The sequence below is a fragment of the Onychomys torridus genome, chromosome 4 (assembly GCF_903995425.1).
Source record: "Onychomys torridus chromosome 4, mOncTor1.1, whole genome shotgun sequence".
Taxonomy (NCBI): Eukaryota; Metazoa; Chordata; class Mammalia; order Rodentia; family Cricetidae; genus Onychomys; species Onychomys torridus.
The window spans coordinates 147,020,146-147,034,659 of record NC_050446.1 but is presented as its reverse complement, the minus strand read 5'-3'; the positions used below and the strand labels follow the sequence as shown (position 1 = coordinate 147,034,659).

The window sequence follows — 14,514 nt, the reverse complement described above, 5'->3', positions numbered from 1 at the left end:
TTTCTTTCCTATCTTTGGGAGCCTCAGATGCCTACTTATAATTCTTCTGGTGGGACCTGTATACACACAGACCTCAAGCACAGTAATGTAGTAAAATGATCAGAAAGTAACAAAAGAAGACCCTTGTTTTAAAAGTCATTTATTAAATACAGTTTTGTGCCTAGAAGCAGTGTGTATTTACTCTCAATGATCCTGTCAGTTGAGTGTGGCTACCCTCACTTTTCAGATGAGGAAATGTCTTCACACATCTAATAGAGGTTTTCCAATGTGCTCAATATCACACAGTTAGAGACAGAGCAATTTAAACCTGGGTGTGATCCTTGGTAGACCCTATTGCATTCTGCCTCCTTAGAGCAGAGAATCCACTACAAACTTCCAAGAACCCCCAACAGCACATTTTCTGCACACCAGCTGTCAGTGCACAAAATGGTGTGCTAGCTGTGACGATCAGTGTATCAGCAGCAACATCTTTGACTCATCTGATAATCTTAGCCAGGGGATTAGCTGAAGCAATGCCTCTTTGGTTGATACAGTAAATTTTCAATATTAATTGATTGTTCAAGCCATTTACTTAGAAAGTGGGTGGAATTAGCAGGAAGATCATGGTCAAGGAACTACATAAATATTCCCAACCCTAGTCAGTAGGATCAACTGAGGAGGCCTTGTCAATCTTTGGCACTTTTGGTCATCCCAGTAGTCTGCAGAGCTTCCATTGGTGATGGTACCAAAAAGAGGACGAGGACGAGGAGGAGAAGGAGAAGGAGGAGAAGAAGGAAAGGAAGGGAGAGAGAGAGAGAGAGAGAGAGAGAGAGAGAGAGAGAGAGAGAGAAGGAAGGAAGGAAGGAAGGAAGGAAGGAAAGAAGGAAGGAAGGAAGGAAGGAAGGAAGGAAAGTGTGGAAAAGAAAGAGGTGGGAGAGAAGCCCTGTGTACATCCTAGAGACATGATGGCCCATTTTCCCACAGACATACTCTATCTTTGGAAACCTCATGATTAAGAGTTGAATCACAGCATAGGAAACTAGAGTCCAAAGACTTGAGGGATAGCCATCAACTGACTGCCAAGCCACACAAACGTCTTCATTTGTTCTGAAATCTTCCCTAGGTTCTTATTTCTTTGTTTCTCTACTTCCCATGGGCTTAGGTGCTACTTTCTACTGCCCAGGATAATAAATAATTTGGTATGTCTCCTGGACCAGCAGCCAGACTGAAGTGAAGGGAGATGAGTCGTCCATGGGAATACCTCATTCTCAGTTCTCCATTCCTCAGCGCCAGTAACCTGTGATCTTCCAGAACATTGTTCTGGCTCTACTTTCTTCTGTAAGAGAAAGAGAAACATTGTTATCATCAGTTAATTAACACAAAGACACAGATATTTAAAGTTATACCCTCCCTGACCCATTTTTTTTTCCCAGTCAGGGTTTCTCTGTGTAGCTTTGGAGCCTGTCCTGAAACTCACTCTGTAGACCAGGCTGGCCTTGAACTCACAGAGATCTGCTTGCCTTTGCCTCCTGAGTGCTGAGATTAAAGGCAAGCGACACCACTGCCAGTCACTCTGACCCAGTTTTCTCTCCAACAGTTATTTAAATTTTTTTAAAAGGCTAATGCTTGAGCAGGGGATAGAACATCATGGTGGGGCTGCTAGTTATCTGGGAAGAAGTTTGGGCCTTTCAGGTGATGCATTTCTGCATTAGATTTATGTGTGTCATCCAGGTCTCATTTATGCTAGGAGGATTTTTAAAAATACCTAATTTTAGAATGTAGTTGAATACTCTAGAATAAGATACTAGAAATGAGTTTTACTGCTCTAGATGTTAATACACTCTCTCTGCCTGGCTCTCATGTTGTGTCCTTTATATGTGTACAAATATTCAGGAAGAATCCACCATATGATTTTAACTGTTCAAAGTGTACTTGGAATGCTAACCTCCATTTTCTGTCCTGGAAGATCAACAGTAAGTTGTGACAAAGAATCTCACAAGACAATAAATAATTAAGGAAGACTCAATAAGTACAGCTGATAAATACCTTAATGGTTTGGGTGGGGGACATTGACTGGAAGACTTTTGTGGACTAACATAATGGAAATGGCTTCCTATATGATACAGGATAGAAATGTGTCCTAGGGATTGGAATAAGTGTAAATAGGGAGGCAAGGGCAAGGTGGACAGTACCCAGGTTCCTTCCATCTCATGAAACTCCTTCCATCCAGGGAGTGGAGCCAATTTATCTTTAATCTAGACCAACTTTTTTACTATTTTGACCTAAAGAATGAGACCAGAGTAACATTTTCTGGACCTTGGACTGTCTGGCTTTAAAAGAACTACATTTCCCATTTCCTTTCTCTTACAATCTAGTTGCTATGTAGGTGAGATGTCTCTGTTAGGCCATAGGATAATTAGAAGCTGTATGAATACAGGCTCTGGGGAATGAGAGGTAATCTTGGAATTTCTATACAAACGCCGACCCTCCATGAAGAAATGCCCAGCAAGTTCTGCCTAGATTTCTGACCCACAGAAAGTATTACTTTAATCCATGAAGTCATAGTGGTTGGTTAAAAAGCAATAGACAAGTGATTCAGCATTAAAGGCAATTCAAGAGTAAGTAACTGATTTCCCATGAAAAGACAGAAGAAAAATAAGAACAAAGTCGTATAAGAAACTCTTAAGTTTGCAAACTAGTCTATCTGGAGGATGGGCAGCTAGAAGAATATACATTAATGTTGAACCCAAATAACTTTAATACAGGAAGCAGATCTTGTGGTGGTATTGTGTTCCCCAAAATATAGTGTGTTCATTGAAATAAACTTATCTGGGGTAAGAGAACAGGACGGCCACAATATTAAACTTGAGGATAGGCAGTGGTAGCACACGCCTTTAATCCTAGCATTTCAGAGACAGAAATACCTCTGGATCTCTGAGTTCAAGGACACATTAGAAACAGCCAGGCATGGTGACACACGCCTTTAATCCCAAAAATCCAGCCTTTAATCTCAGGGAGTGACAGCAGAAAGTAGAAAGATATGAAAGGCATGAAGACCAGAAACTAGAAGCATATTGACTGGTTAAGCGTTTGGCTGGTTAAGCATTCAGGCTTTGGAGCAGCACAGTTCAGCGGAGATTCATGTGCATGAGGACTGAGAAGCTTGCAGTCTGAGGAAACAAGACCAGCTAAGGAACTGGTGAGGTGAGGTAGCTGTGGTTTGTTCTGCTTCTCTGATCTTCCAGCATTCACCCCAATAACTGGCCTTGGGTTTGTTTTTATTAATAAGAACTTTTAAGATTCCTGCTAAAAGATCTTGAGAACACTTATCCAAAGTCCTCTGTGGTAGGTGCTATACAGTGTTCTGTCTGTAGTCCTTCACTTTTCCACATTAGTGTGTAGCAGTTCAGTGGCCAACCATCAGCACCTTGGTTTCCCCTTCTGAAGCTAATCTTGTTGGGGAAGTCATGCTCACAAAGAATAGCCTTCAGCTAAAGACAGAGGGTGATTGGAGCATACACACTCCAACTCATATGGGCTCATATCTCTTTCCTGATACCAGAAAGCTGCCTTTCTTCCCATGCTGTTTTCTGTGATCACCTTCTACAACAGTGCTTGCTTTTGAAGAAATCAGAACCAGTATATTCTCATTCCCTAGTTAAGAAAAACAAAGCTAAGCTGGGCAGCGGTGGCATACACCTTTAACCCCAGCATTCGGGAAACAGAGACAGACAGATCTCTATGAGTTCGAGGCCAGCCTGGGCTACAGACAAGATCCAGGACAGGCACCAAAACAAAACAGAGAAACTCTGTCTCAAAAAACCAAAAAGAAGAAGAAGAGGAAGAAGAAGAAGATCAAAGCTAGGAAGAAGATTGCTCTGAATATATGCCATAAAACTATGAAAGTTTTAAATCAAAATAGAAATTTCTTCCTCCTCACATGATATTCCAGAGTAAAAGAGATGACTCTGATCCAGGAAGACAGCATGGGACCCCGAGCTTCTATTATGTCATCCCCAAACAGTAAGAAGAAAGAGAGAGGTATACGTGAGATAACAAGCATGCACAACAATTTGCTTATGTCTCATTGGCGAGAACATAGTCTCCTGGGCCATATATAGCTGCAAAAGACACTAAGCTATACAGTTCAGCTGGATGGCCATGTATATACTACAAGAAGAAAATTAATGGTAAATGTGGCAGGCTTGTAGTCTATGACATAGGAAATTAGGCAATTACTCAAGTGTCTGCAGTTAGTGAGTGAACAAGCAGAACCATGAGCTTCTCTGCCCACAACTTTTCCTTTGTATTTCACTTTGATTCCAGGCCTGCTATAGAAAGTCTCAAATGCCATGTTGGTGGATCTGGTATTATATAGATCTCTCTCCCCTCATCACAGAGTCAGTAAAGCAGAACACACTCCTGAACTACTTCTTGGGTCAGGTTTACTGGATCAGACTTTGAGAGCAACTCAAGCAACAAAGGAAACTCAAAGATACCTATTACCCATGACTCTTCCTTTTAAGCAGAGCCATGTTAGCCTTGGCTCTTGGCATAGATTCTTTCAATGGTACCCTTTTACCAAGGGGCTCTATAGACTTACTCAGAACCTTTGTTAACAAGTTTACAAAGCTACAGTCACAGTGATGTGAAGGGAGCCCCTGAAGAGTAAAGCTGGACCTGTATAACTATAACCCTGGTCAGGATAAAATGGGAAAGAACCAGGGATCTAGCAGACGTCCTTGGTGACCAGAAACTTTTGATTTCTCTCATTTCCGGAGAACCCGGGCTTGCTTCTGTGGTTTCCAAACATCCAAAGCCCACAAAGATGCATCCTTTTGAACCAGTATCATAGGTGGAGAATTTATGTAGCTAACATAGTTCATTTAGGTATGAAAATAGGAGACAATGAGAACTGACCACTTTAGTTAGGTGATCCTGTCCATAACTTTTCTGTATGTCTACATTTTTTAAACTCAAAGTTTTATAAATTTTGAGTGTTAAGCTGGCCACATATATAAAAATTGTATTTACTCATGTAAACAGAAGCAAATAATTTAGAATAATTTGTTTATAAGAAAAATTTCGTGATTATACGCTATTTGTAGCTTTCAAAGAAGAAAGAAAGAAAGAAAGAAATCCTAGTCTACTGTATCTTAAAGAGCATAGGTTTGCTTTCCAGGACTGGGGGAACATCTTTTATCTAAGTAAAGAACATGCTGAATCTTTAAATCATTATTCGGCCTCCTGGCCATTAAACTTTCCCTAAGCCATAGGCATATATTTCCTTTTCCAACTTTGGTAAGTAATTATCAAATTTGTGCTCTTTAAATTTTTTTTATTTTAAACTATACTCATTCACTCATTCATTCATTTAGAGAAAGAGACAAAGAGAGCATGTGTGCTGTGGCATTTGTGTGGAGGTCAGAGGACAATTTGTGGGAGTCAATTCTCTCTTTCTCTCACATGTGGTTTGGGGATTGGAACTCAGGTGGTCAGGCTTGGTGGCAAGTGCCTTTATCTGCTGAGATATCTTGTGAACCCCAAGAGTTTTCTCCTTTAAGTCACCAAATACCACTCATTACAACAGCCCCAATATTTTCAAGTGCTCATGAACGTGAGGAGAAAGAGTTACCTCTGACTAGAACTCTACGCAGGAAGTTGGTTACCTATAAACATACTGGACCAAGTTCTGGTTCTACTCAAACCTCCCTCTAAATCAACAGGCAGATGGCAATACACGTTTCATCACCAAAGAGCCAAACATTTATGAGGACAAGCCTTTCAAACTCATTAACTTCAATGGTGTCTAGAAAGCTTTTCTGAATAGGATTTCATTAGTAGGAAAAGAATCTCAACTTTTCATGTTTTGTGTCTTTACTTACAGATTCAAAAATGTAATCAGTCATCTGCCTTCTTATTTACTAACCATTTTTCTGCCCACACTGCTTTAAAAAAATTAGTCAAACACATGTAAGGAAGATAAATATGAAGTATAAAAGAATCCAAAGTGGGTAGGTTGTGAACATAAAAATGAGTAGCATCAGAGCTGGAGATTAAGCAGTTGAATATGTTGGTATTTAAAATTAGAATGACTCCCCAAAGAATTGGTAATGCTCCATTTAAGAAAAGAAATGTTTTCAAATCACTCTGGCTGACTAGGAGTCTGAATCAAAGTCAGAAATTAATAAAAAGATATAGGCAGATACCCCCCAGTTATAAATAACCAAGATGATTTGTATGCATATAAAAGCCTGCAAGACCCCTCCGTATCTACAGCTCTGTAGAGAAACCTAATGAAATATAAGGGAAAAAATGTTTAAAATAGAAATAAATGTGCTTAGTAGAAATACTATTGTCCTATTTGTGTGACACAATGACTTCTTTTCTCGAAAAGTAATTCTTCACTGGAGCCCAGGCAAGCATTGTATTCATTGTAAAGTTGTATATTTGGGCCGATAGCCTGAAGGGTCTGCCTGCCTTTAAAGCTCAATGCTACCAGGGGCTCGTCAGAGTAGAAGGATAAAGTCTATCATATTCCTGCCTCGACACTGCTCAGAACTTCTGGGTAGTTTTCAGTGGCTTCAAGTACTTAGACTGTCAGCAGTGTGGGAAATAGAAAGAGGAACACTAAATGTATGAGGTGTGTACATCAAACATATGGAAATGTATAGACAGAGATAAAGACTCTGGTGGAACACCCTGTTAGATTGAAGTCACTGCAGAACAATTCCAGAGTAAATACAGATTGGTAGTAAACAGCCGCAATGCACAGGTTGCAGGAATTAGAGCAGTCTGAGTTTCATTCAAGATCAAATGGTTCCTTTCTAGACTTTGTATCAGGAAGAGGCTTTGCTAAGGGTGGCAGGAAGATAATAGGACATAATGACAGCCATGACATCTTCAGTGTAACAGTGAGGGGTTAGTGTCTAAATTCAGGCCGGGTTTGACATAGGACAGCATCATCTTATTATGGCTGTTTCTCTAGCTGGGCCAACTGGAAGCTTTGCCGGGGGGCCCTCTCCATCTGTCTTGTACATACCTGGGCTTTGTGAGAAGCTGTTTTCATGATACTGGTGGGTGAATCATGGTGGGAAGGAGGGGGTGTGTCCAAAGAGGAGCATAGTGACAAATCCAGAGACAAATCCATCAAAGCCTAGAGGAGCCAATGTAACTTACTTTCCAGTCCCCAAACTTTTGTATGCTTTTTTAAAATAAATAACACTTGTCTGTAGAAAGAAAAATTAAAGATAACCAGAAGCAACATAGTAGAAAATTAATCTCCATCTGCTCCTCCCCAACATCTTAGTTTTCTGGTCCATTATCCCCCAAAAATTCTTGAGTATTTTTTTAATGTACAAGTCCAGTCATGCAATTGTAACAAGGTTAAATGAAGCATCCTGCACCTCTCTTCAGTCTCCCCAACACCCCATCTTTCCTACACACACAGTATATCTTCACTATCCAGCCTCTAGCCTGTCTCTAATAGACGACCTGCCCTAACTCTGAACACCCAGGCTGTGTCTGCTGTGTCTTTTTTTTTTTTTTTTTTTTTGAGGGTTAGTATTATTACTCAATAATGACTTATTTTACACATTGTCTTCTGCTGATGTTTAAAAGATGGGATATTTTTCCGGGCGGGAGCCTGAGCCCCTCCGAGGACTTCAGGAGACCCTGCCAAAACGTTTCCAAACTGAATAGTCATTGGGCAGCCAGATAATTCAGAAACTATTTGTATGAGCTGTTTATCAAATTATTAACCGCACAGATGTTGTTTGGTTGAAGAGCAGCTGAATCCCCTCTCTGGCAGCCGCGGAGACAAAGGTCTTCAGGAATAATTGGAGATGTGCACGGAATATTAAATTAATTTACTGCTCTTAATTCTTATGCAAATTCTGACCTCTGATGGCGCCTATCAATTACCCCGCGCTCAGTGAAAGCGAAGGCGACAGTTTCTTTTCTTTACTTTGCTTTTTTTTTTTCTTTTAAGAACTCGAAAAAGGAAATATTTGCAATAAGCAAACCGTAGGAGCTCTGCGTAGCTGGAATTGTTTAATTGAATATCCAAGTTTTAGGGATGTCTGTGGAGGATAAAACCCCAGGGCGCAGAGGAGGGGAGCAGAGGGGGCAGAGGAATTTGGAAATTTGGTTGCATATCTACCGGAGGCAAAAAAAAAAAAAAAAAATACAGCACCAGTACTCGAATAAAATGTGAATTTGCAGAGTGATCGGAGCCTTAGTGCTCACGTCCCGGCGGACCTTGGTGGTGGATGGCAAGGCAGGGACAGAACAGCGTCCTTCTGCAAATCCACAAACACAGTATCCAGCGCCCAGGCGCCTTTGCGTGGGCGTTTGCGGGACCGCTGCCTGCAACATCGGTGGTTCCCTTTACTGTTTAATTGTTTTCTCTTACTGCCCTCAATCAAAAACACTTAAAAAAAAAAAAATTGTTTGAGAACCCAAACCTCTACGAGGCACTCCCACATTCAACTCCACTGAAATCCCGGGTGGGCCGAAATAAGATATAATTGTTTCCTGCGTGGACACCCAATTCGTTTCCCTGAATTGAGCAAATGCCAGGGCTTTGTCTGCGCTTGTGGCTTAAACGCTGTGTGATTTCTGCGCGCTGGTGGTGGGCTGTAAAGACTGGGGTCTCCAAGTCTTTCATCATCGTTCTAATAAGGAAAACCAAATCGGGCGCATAATGTCATCAGCCCTGGCCCGACCTTGCGGGGACCTTCGCAGCCCGAAGATGTCGCCAGCGGCCCCCGGCGCAGCCACGACGCGTCGCCTTTCAGCTCCTAGCAGTACCCACAAAAGCCAGACAACAATATCAATTAATCATGCAGCGGGCAAACAAGGAGATTTATCCCGCGACAAACAGCCCCACGGAGAGCCGTTGAATGGGCGTGATTAGCATGTGAAAGGATGAGCAAAACTCCGCGGTTCAACAGCTAAAGAGCAATTTGATGGGACTGGGATGGGGAAATTACTTGATTAGCGTCCGTCGGAGGAGAGCACGGTTACAGCCCCTCGGCCTGGAATCCAACTGCGGGACAAAACGCGCTGGTAAATGCTGCGACTTGGAGGGACAACGCGCGAGAGAGGGTGGCACGGGGACCGGCCCTGACACGCGAGCGACCGCGCGGGGGGTGGGGGCGGTAATAGTGGGCCAAGGGGCTGACCTACTTAGCCACTCCCCAAAGCAACTGGAGCCGCGACAGCTGTCCCACTGCCCTCACCTAGGCTCACAGGCCTGGACGGGGCGGGCACGACTTCCCCAGCTGGTGTCGCAGGTCGACCCTAATTCTCTGGACTCTGGCGTGAGAGGAGAGTGTCAAAGGCATGTGTGGAGAGAAAGATCCTTCCACATCCTCCCGGGCGTGTCCTCTGGGTCCCCCGGGGAGCAGTCCGATGCCCAGCAAGCAGCCTGGGCCAGTGGCCGCACGCAGCTGTTCCAACACAAGCTCTGGGGTTCGGTTTGCACAGGCAGTGAACTTTGGATCGCCTTAAGACCTGCTTTTCCTGAACCTCGGAATTTAATCGCTGTGTTCCAGCCTCTCTTAGGAAAACTGTCCTTGTGGCCTTAGCACTTGGGGAAAAAATTGTTCTTGGGTTGTGTAGTCCATCCAGAAGAGATGGGGAGTTGAAATGGGTTACTCCAATTGAGGGCGGCTGGGCAGGAGGCTCTTGGGGTGGGCGAAGTGAGGCGCCAGGGCCTGCACGACCGTCTTAGTGTTAACGATGGTATACAGCAGGCGCCAGAACTCTCCCTGGGATCCATTCATTGGTCGGTCCCAGGCCTGCCTTGGATCCGGATACCGCAAGGCCAGATCTGGTAGTGTGGGAAACTGAGCCCCACGGTTTTCTCCCCATTTCCAGAGGGAAGCATCCAAGGCTCATTGCCCAGATTTTTATTTGGGCACCTTGGGCCTCCTGGGTAGACTTTTATTGATGAGGAAGAAAAGCAACCTGACAGAATGCTATGGAGAAGCAAGGCTAAGGGTTCTCAGGACAAGGCCAAGTGCAGAATGAGGAGAGCACAGTGAAGTCTTCTGCTCTCCCAACAACCCATCTTAGGAATCTTAGGTAGACAGCCCACGTTTTCCCAGGTACCGCCAACCCTGCCCCAAGTGCCTGCCCAACAGGGAGGAACTAGATACTCCAGAACAGTCCAGAAGGGCCTACAACTTCCTTCTCCCAGGCTCCTCCCATTTCCACCAAAAGGGAAAGGCAGGTCACTAAGAAGGGCCCTTTCTAACTGCCCTGCAAAAGGTTCCTCCTTGCTTCTGCGGGCAATGGGGGTGCATCAGGGAGAGCTCCGGGATCCTGCCTTCAGTTTATCTAGAAGAGAAAAAAATCTAATCCTCCTTCCTGAAGTATATCGACACAAATCTAACAAAGAAAGGCTCCAAAGGACAGATTCGCCAAAACTCTATGTGTCTTAAACACACTCTCTTAGCGTGAAGGAGCCAAGAACCAAGGACCCAACTTTTATAAGCGCACGGGGTGGGGATGGATCACCCCCACCAGCAGAACTATTGCCACTCAGTTGAACAGTGTCAATTAAACCATAGCAAAATGGTCAACCTCAGAGGGCTTAATATTTCCTAAAATGTCTGGGGTGGTGCGTGCGCAGTGAACTTGGGGCTTCCGGTCCTCTCGGCTCTCCCACTCCGCTAGACGCCGATGCTCCAATGCAGCTTCCCCCTCTGCCATGTAGGCGGACTCTTGGGGTCGTAGACCCCCAACTGGCTCTAACTGCGAAGGAAGAAGGAGCAGTGCCGAGGGCGTGTGGTTGTACCCGCGGTGTCCGCAGTGGGGGCACTTGGCTCTGGGAATGAGAGACCCGGAGAACCGGAAAGGCTCAGGAGGGGTAGTAAAAGCCTAGACCCGCAACAGTTCTCAAGCACGCTAACCATGCAAGGCAACCTAGCAGGACAGACAGAACTGGTTGTCTTCTGCACCACACCATCTTCCTCTGATGAACACTAGTGCACTTTGTGGTTCGAAGCGCTTCCTGGGTGACTGAAACTGTGCATTTTAATTCCAAAGTCAAGTGGTTGAGCCATTTCAAATTTGGGCGTGGGGGTGGGGCGGGGGAGCACGGTGTCTACTGCTCAGGGTTGGCTTTATAGTTATTTTTGTAACTTCTGCCCGGTACCCACAGTATTGGCCTGAAAAGCAAAAGAGGCCATTGCAATTTATTCCAATGGGCGGTTTTTAAGAAGCTGGCAATTTGAACCGGCTGGGTGTTATTTAGTGCAATATGAAATCAAATGATCCTATTTCTCAAATAACAGTGTCTGCGAGGAGAAGTGAATCCTCTGAAAGGGTAATTGTCTGCTGATGGTGTTTTCCATTATACCCGATCTTGGCCTAAATGATGTTGGGCAGCAGGGCGGAGAGTGAGGGGTGAAATCAATGCACACCAACTCGTGCTCCGGTGGAAGCAGAGGTCCCTCTAGATCGCTTACCGGCAAGTCCTGCGGAACAATACCGCCGGTTGCGCCGGCCGCCGGTTTGGAAAGCTGTTCTGCAGATCTCAAACTGTCGATCTCAAACATCATCAAACTGAAGTGATCTTGGGGATAAGAGAATAAAACTAACTCTCCTTTCGAAACTTTAGGGATCCTTAGTATCTCGGCATCATTGAGTCAGCAGATAACCTGGGAAACAAAACCCGTTTGGCCATGTTTCCACCGCCCTGCTCCAAGTGAATATTGAAAACACAGAGTAGTTCTTTCCAAGGCAAGTTCTGTCTAGGGCTCTCCCTATTGAGTCTCTCCCAGCCCATATTAGTTCCTGAGAAAGGCCTGGCTTCCCACCAGGCCCTGGCATAGTTAAGCAATAGTGCGTTATAGCCTTGTAGGTAGAGAAAGGCTGGCATCGGACTCTAGAAATTATTCTCTGTAGGTCCAAGCCACTGTTTCCCATAAAACCTCATATAGGATTAGCTGGAAAAAAGTACCAACATGAAACAAATGGTAGGAAGGGGTTCAGGAACTGGAACAAACTTGACAGGCTGGAAACTACTTGTTGGCCTTAGGATGTGTCAGTACCCCAGAGTCAGACAAAGGCAATATTCTGGGCCTGCCCTTCTTCGGCATTCTGCCTAATCTACTGACAGCTTTGACCATAAACCCTCCTTAATTATTGCGAATATACCTTGAGGGGAGTGGCCTCTTTAGAGCCTGAGTGGGGCAGCAGAAGGAGCGGCCTTGGAAGGAAGATCCATCCAGGTTTTAAGCTACTTAAGCCCAAGGACCAAAGCAGCTTCCTGGCTTCCCCTTTCACCCCTCCCCCCTTCAGAATTTTTTCTTCCCTAAGGAAGAATATCCTGAAATTGTAGTCAAAGTCTACATCTGTTAACTTGGAGGCCAACTCTCTTAACACCAGTGTAGAGGGGGCTTGCTTCTGCTCCAGATGGGTAGGTTTCTTTTCATGTTCTTTAAGTATATATGATGTGTTGTATAAACATGTGCACTCACAATAAGAGAGACATACATATACATACATGCATATGCACACTTTTCTATATTGTGACTTCTATTTACAGGCGTGCTTAGTTATTAGTGATTTTCTCCCCTCCTTGGTGCTATTTTCCAATGCTTAAAGAAATTAGGTGTGGGGATGGTGGTGTGATTTTTCTATATCCAAGGAGCTGCCCTAGAAAGCTTCCGATTTTTTCCCTGAAGGAGAAAGATGCAGCCACCGCATCTGAGGCCCAAAGCCCGGGACAGCAACGTGCTATTCCCAGAGTCTCGCCCTTCTCCAGGCTTGAATGAAAGGAGCTATCTTGGTTTCCACCCTCGGTTCCCCGCCTGGATACCATTTCTGGGCTGACAAATTCAGCATAGTTAGAGGCCCTCTGCAGCTCTGGACACAGCGCTTTAATTTTTACCTTTCTACTTTGGCGCTTAACAAATCTCTGTGGTGCAGTTTCTTAGGGTCTGCTCTAGTGAGCCTGCCCACCCCTGGCTGAATGGTAAAGCCTAAAATATGGTGATACAATGTCCCACCGGCTGCCTCTCAGGACCCTTCTGAGGCTGCGGTCCTGCCTTCCCAGGAGGAACTGTGTAGCTGCAGCCTGGGCCGAGGGACAGCCCCCGCCCTTTTACTTAGCTCGGCTCTGCGCTGGCTCTTCTTCGGAAGTAAGTGGTAGTCACACCCGAATCTCAGCTGAACCTCTTTTGAAAGGAGCCCGTTTCCCCCCACGATTTCGGCTCCGTCTCCCCAAACAATTAGAAACCCCCAGTCATAATTTTGTTGGAGTCTCTACGCATCCCGGTACGTTGTACACCTCGGTACGTTGGGGTGGTTGTGCACACCTTCCGGATTGAACACCCGGCTGATGTTAACGCTACTGGGCACTGGATTGGGCCAGGGTCTGCGGGCCCAGGAAGAGTGGCTTTGGGTGCTCCAACCGACGGTCACCAGGCCTGAGTGCAGGAAAAGCCACTCAAGGTCCAAGTGCGTGGGGGCCGGGGCAGGTGGAGACCCAGAAGAGCTCCAGGCCCCGAGTCCCTTCTTTCCAGGGACGTTGTAGCCCTAGCAACACCCTAGACTGCGGCAAAAGGAAGGAGATTTAGGATCTGACAGTCCCCTGCCTGAAGCTGTTTTCCTGCAACCAGCCGCTTTGCTGCGGGAAGAGTGGGCGGCTTTGACCAACGCTGTAGACTGTCCACAACTCCCCTCCCCATGGCAAGCGACCCCTTCCCCCACCTGAGTTCCTCCTCCCTCCCTTCCCTAGACCCACTGACCTTGAGAAGGCGCCGACCCACGGTGTCGGAGCCACACCAGGCGACGTTCGAAGCAGGAGTGCACCGCTCGAGCGCTGCCGGTACTCGCTGGCTGATCCGTGTCCCCCACCGCGGTCGGGAGTGTGCGGAGCTCCCCTCCCCCACGCCTTATAATTTAATCACATGAGATATTAAAATGATCAAGCCGCTCATTAATCATCACTCGAGTTATTGGGATTGAGCACGGAGCCTTGTGTTTTGACAGCCCAGAATGGTTCACCAGGCTCCTGGTGCGTCTGGGCTTGGGGGATGGGGGACTCTCTAGCCACTCTTAAGAAACACGCGAGCCCCACGCGGACTGTTGGGACCTCTTGCCTAAGAAAAGATTTGGGAAGGCACAGTCCCAGCCCCGGCTTTAGAGTTCAGCTGAGAGTTTGTCGGATGCCCAACCGCTTCCTTCGCAGCCCATTTTCTTGAAATTTAGATTTTAATCTGGGTGGTTTACGTAGACGACAGTCGACTTTAATCAATAGTGTCCTCATTTGCAGTTTTTCAGAAGGATGAATTTGACTGAATCCCAGCGTCTTCTTCATTCACTGTGTGATGGTGTGAAGTTGAAGTGTTTGAAATACAGATGCAGCCATATCAGTGAAGACATTTCCAAGGATGGCTTCCATAACTCCAGTGCGATGAGGCTGTCTTGTTTTTCTGCACACTACACGTGCGAATTAGATGTTTTCCGTTAAATACCTATTTGGAGGTTTCGTCTTAAAAACACAAAGTCATCTTATTT

General features: G+C 45.4%; 1 long non-coding RNA gene across 1 annotated transcript; it reads right to left on the bottom strand.

The window, feature by feature from the left end:
* Window positions 1-873: 873 nt before the first annotated feature.
* LOC118582743 lies at window positions 874-14,020 on the bottom strand. The gene is made up of 3 exons (XR_004944795.1): window positions 13,743-14,020; window positions 11,457-11,563; window positions 874-1,315 (listed from the first exon to the last, which is right to left on the bottom strand). It is a non-coding gene; the product is annotated as an uncharacterized LOC118582743 (long non-coding RNA).
* Window positions 14,021-14,514: the final 494 nt, after the last annotated feature.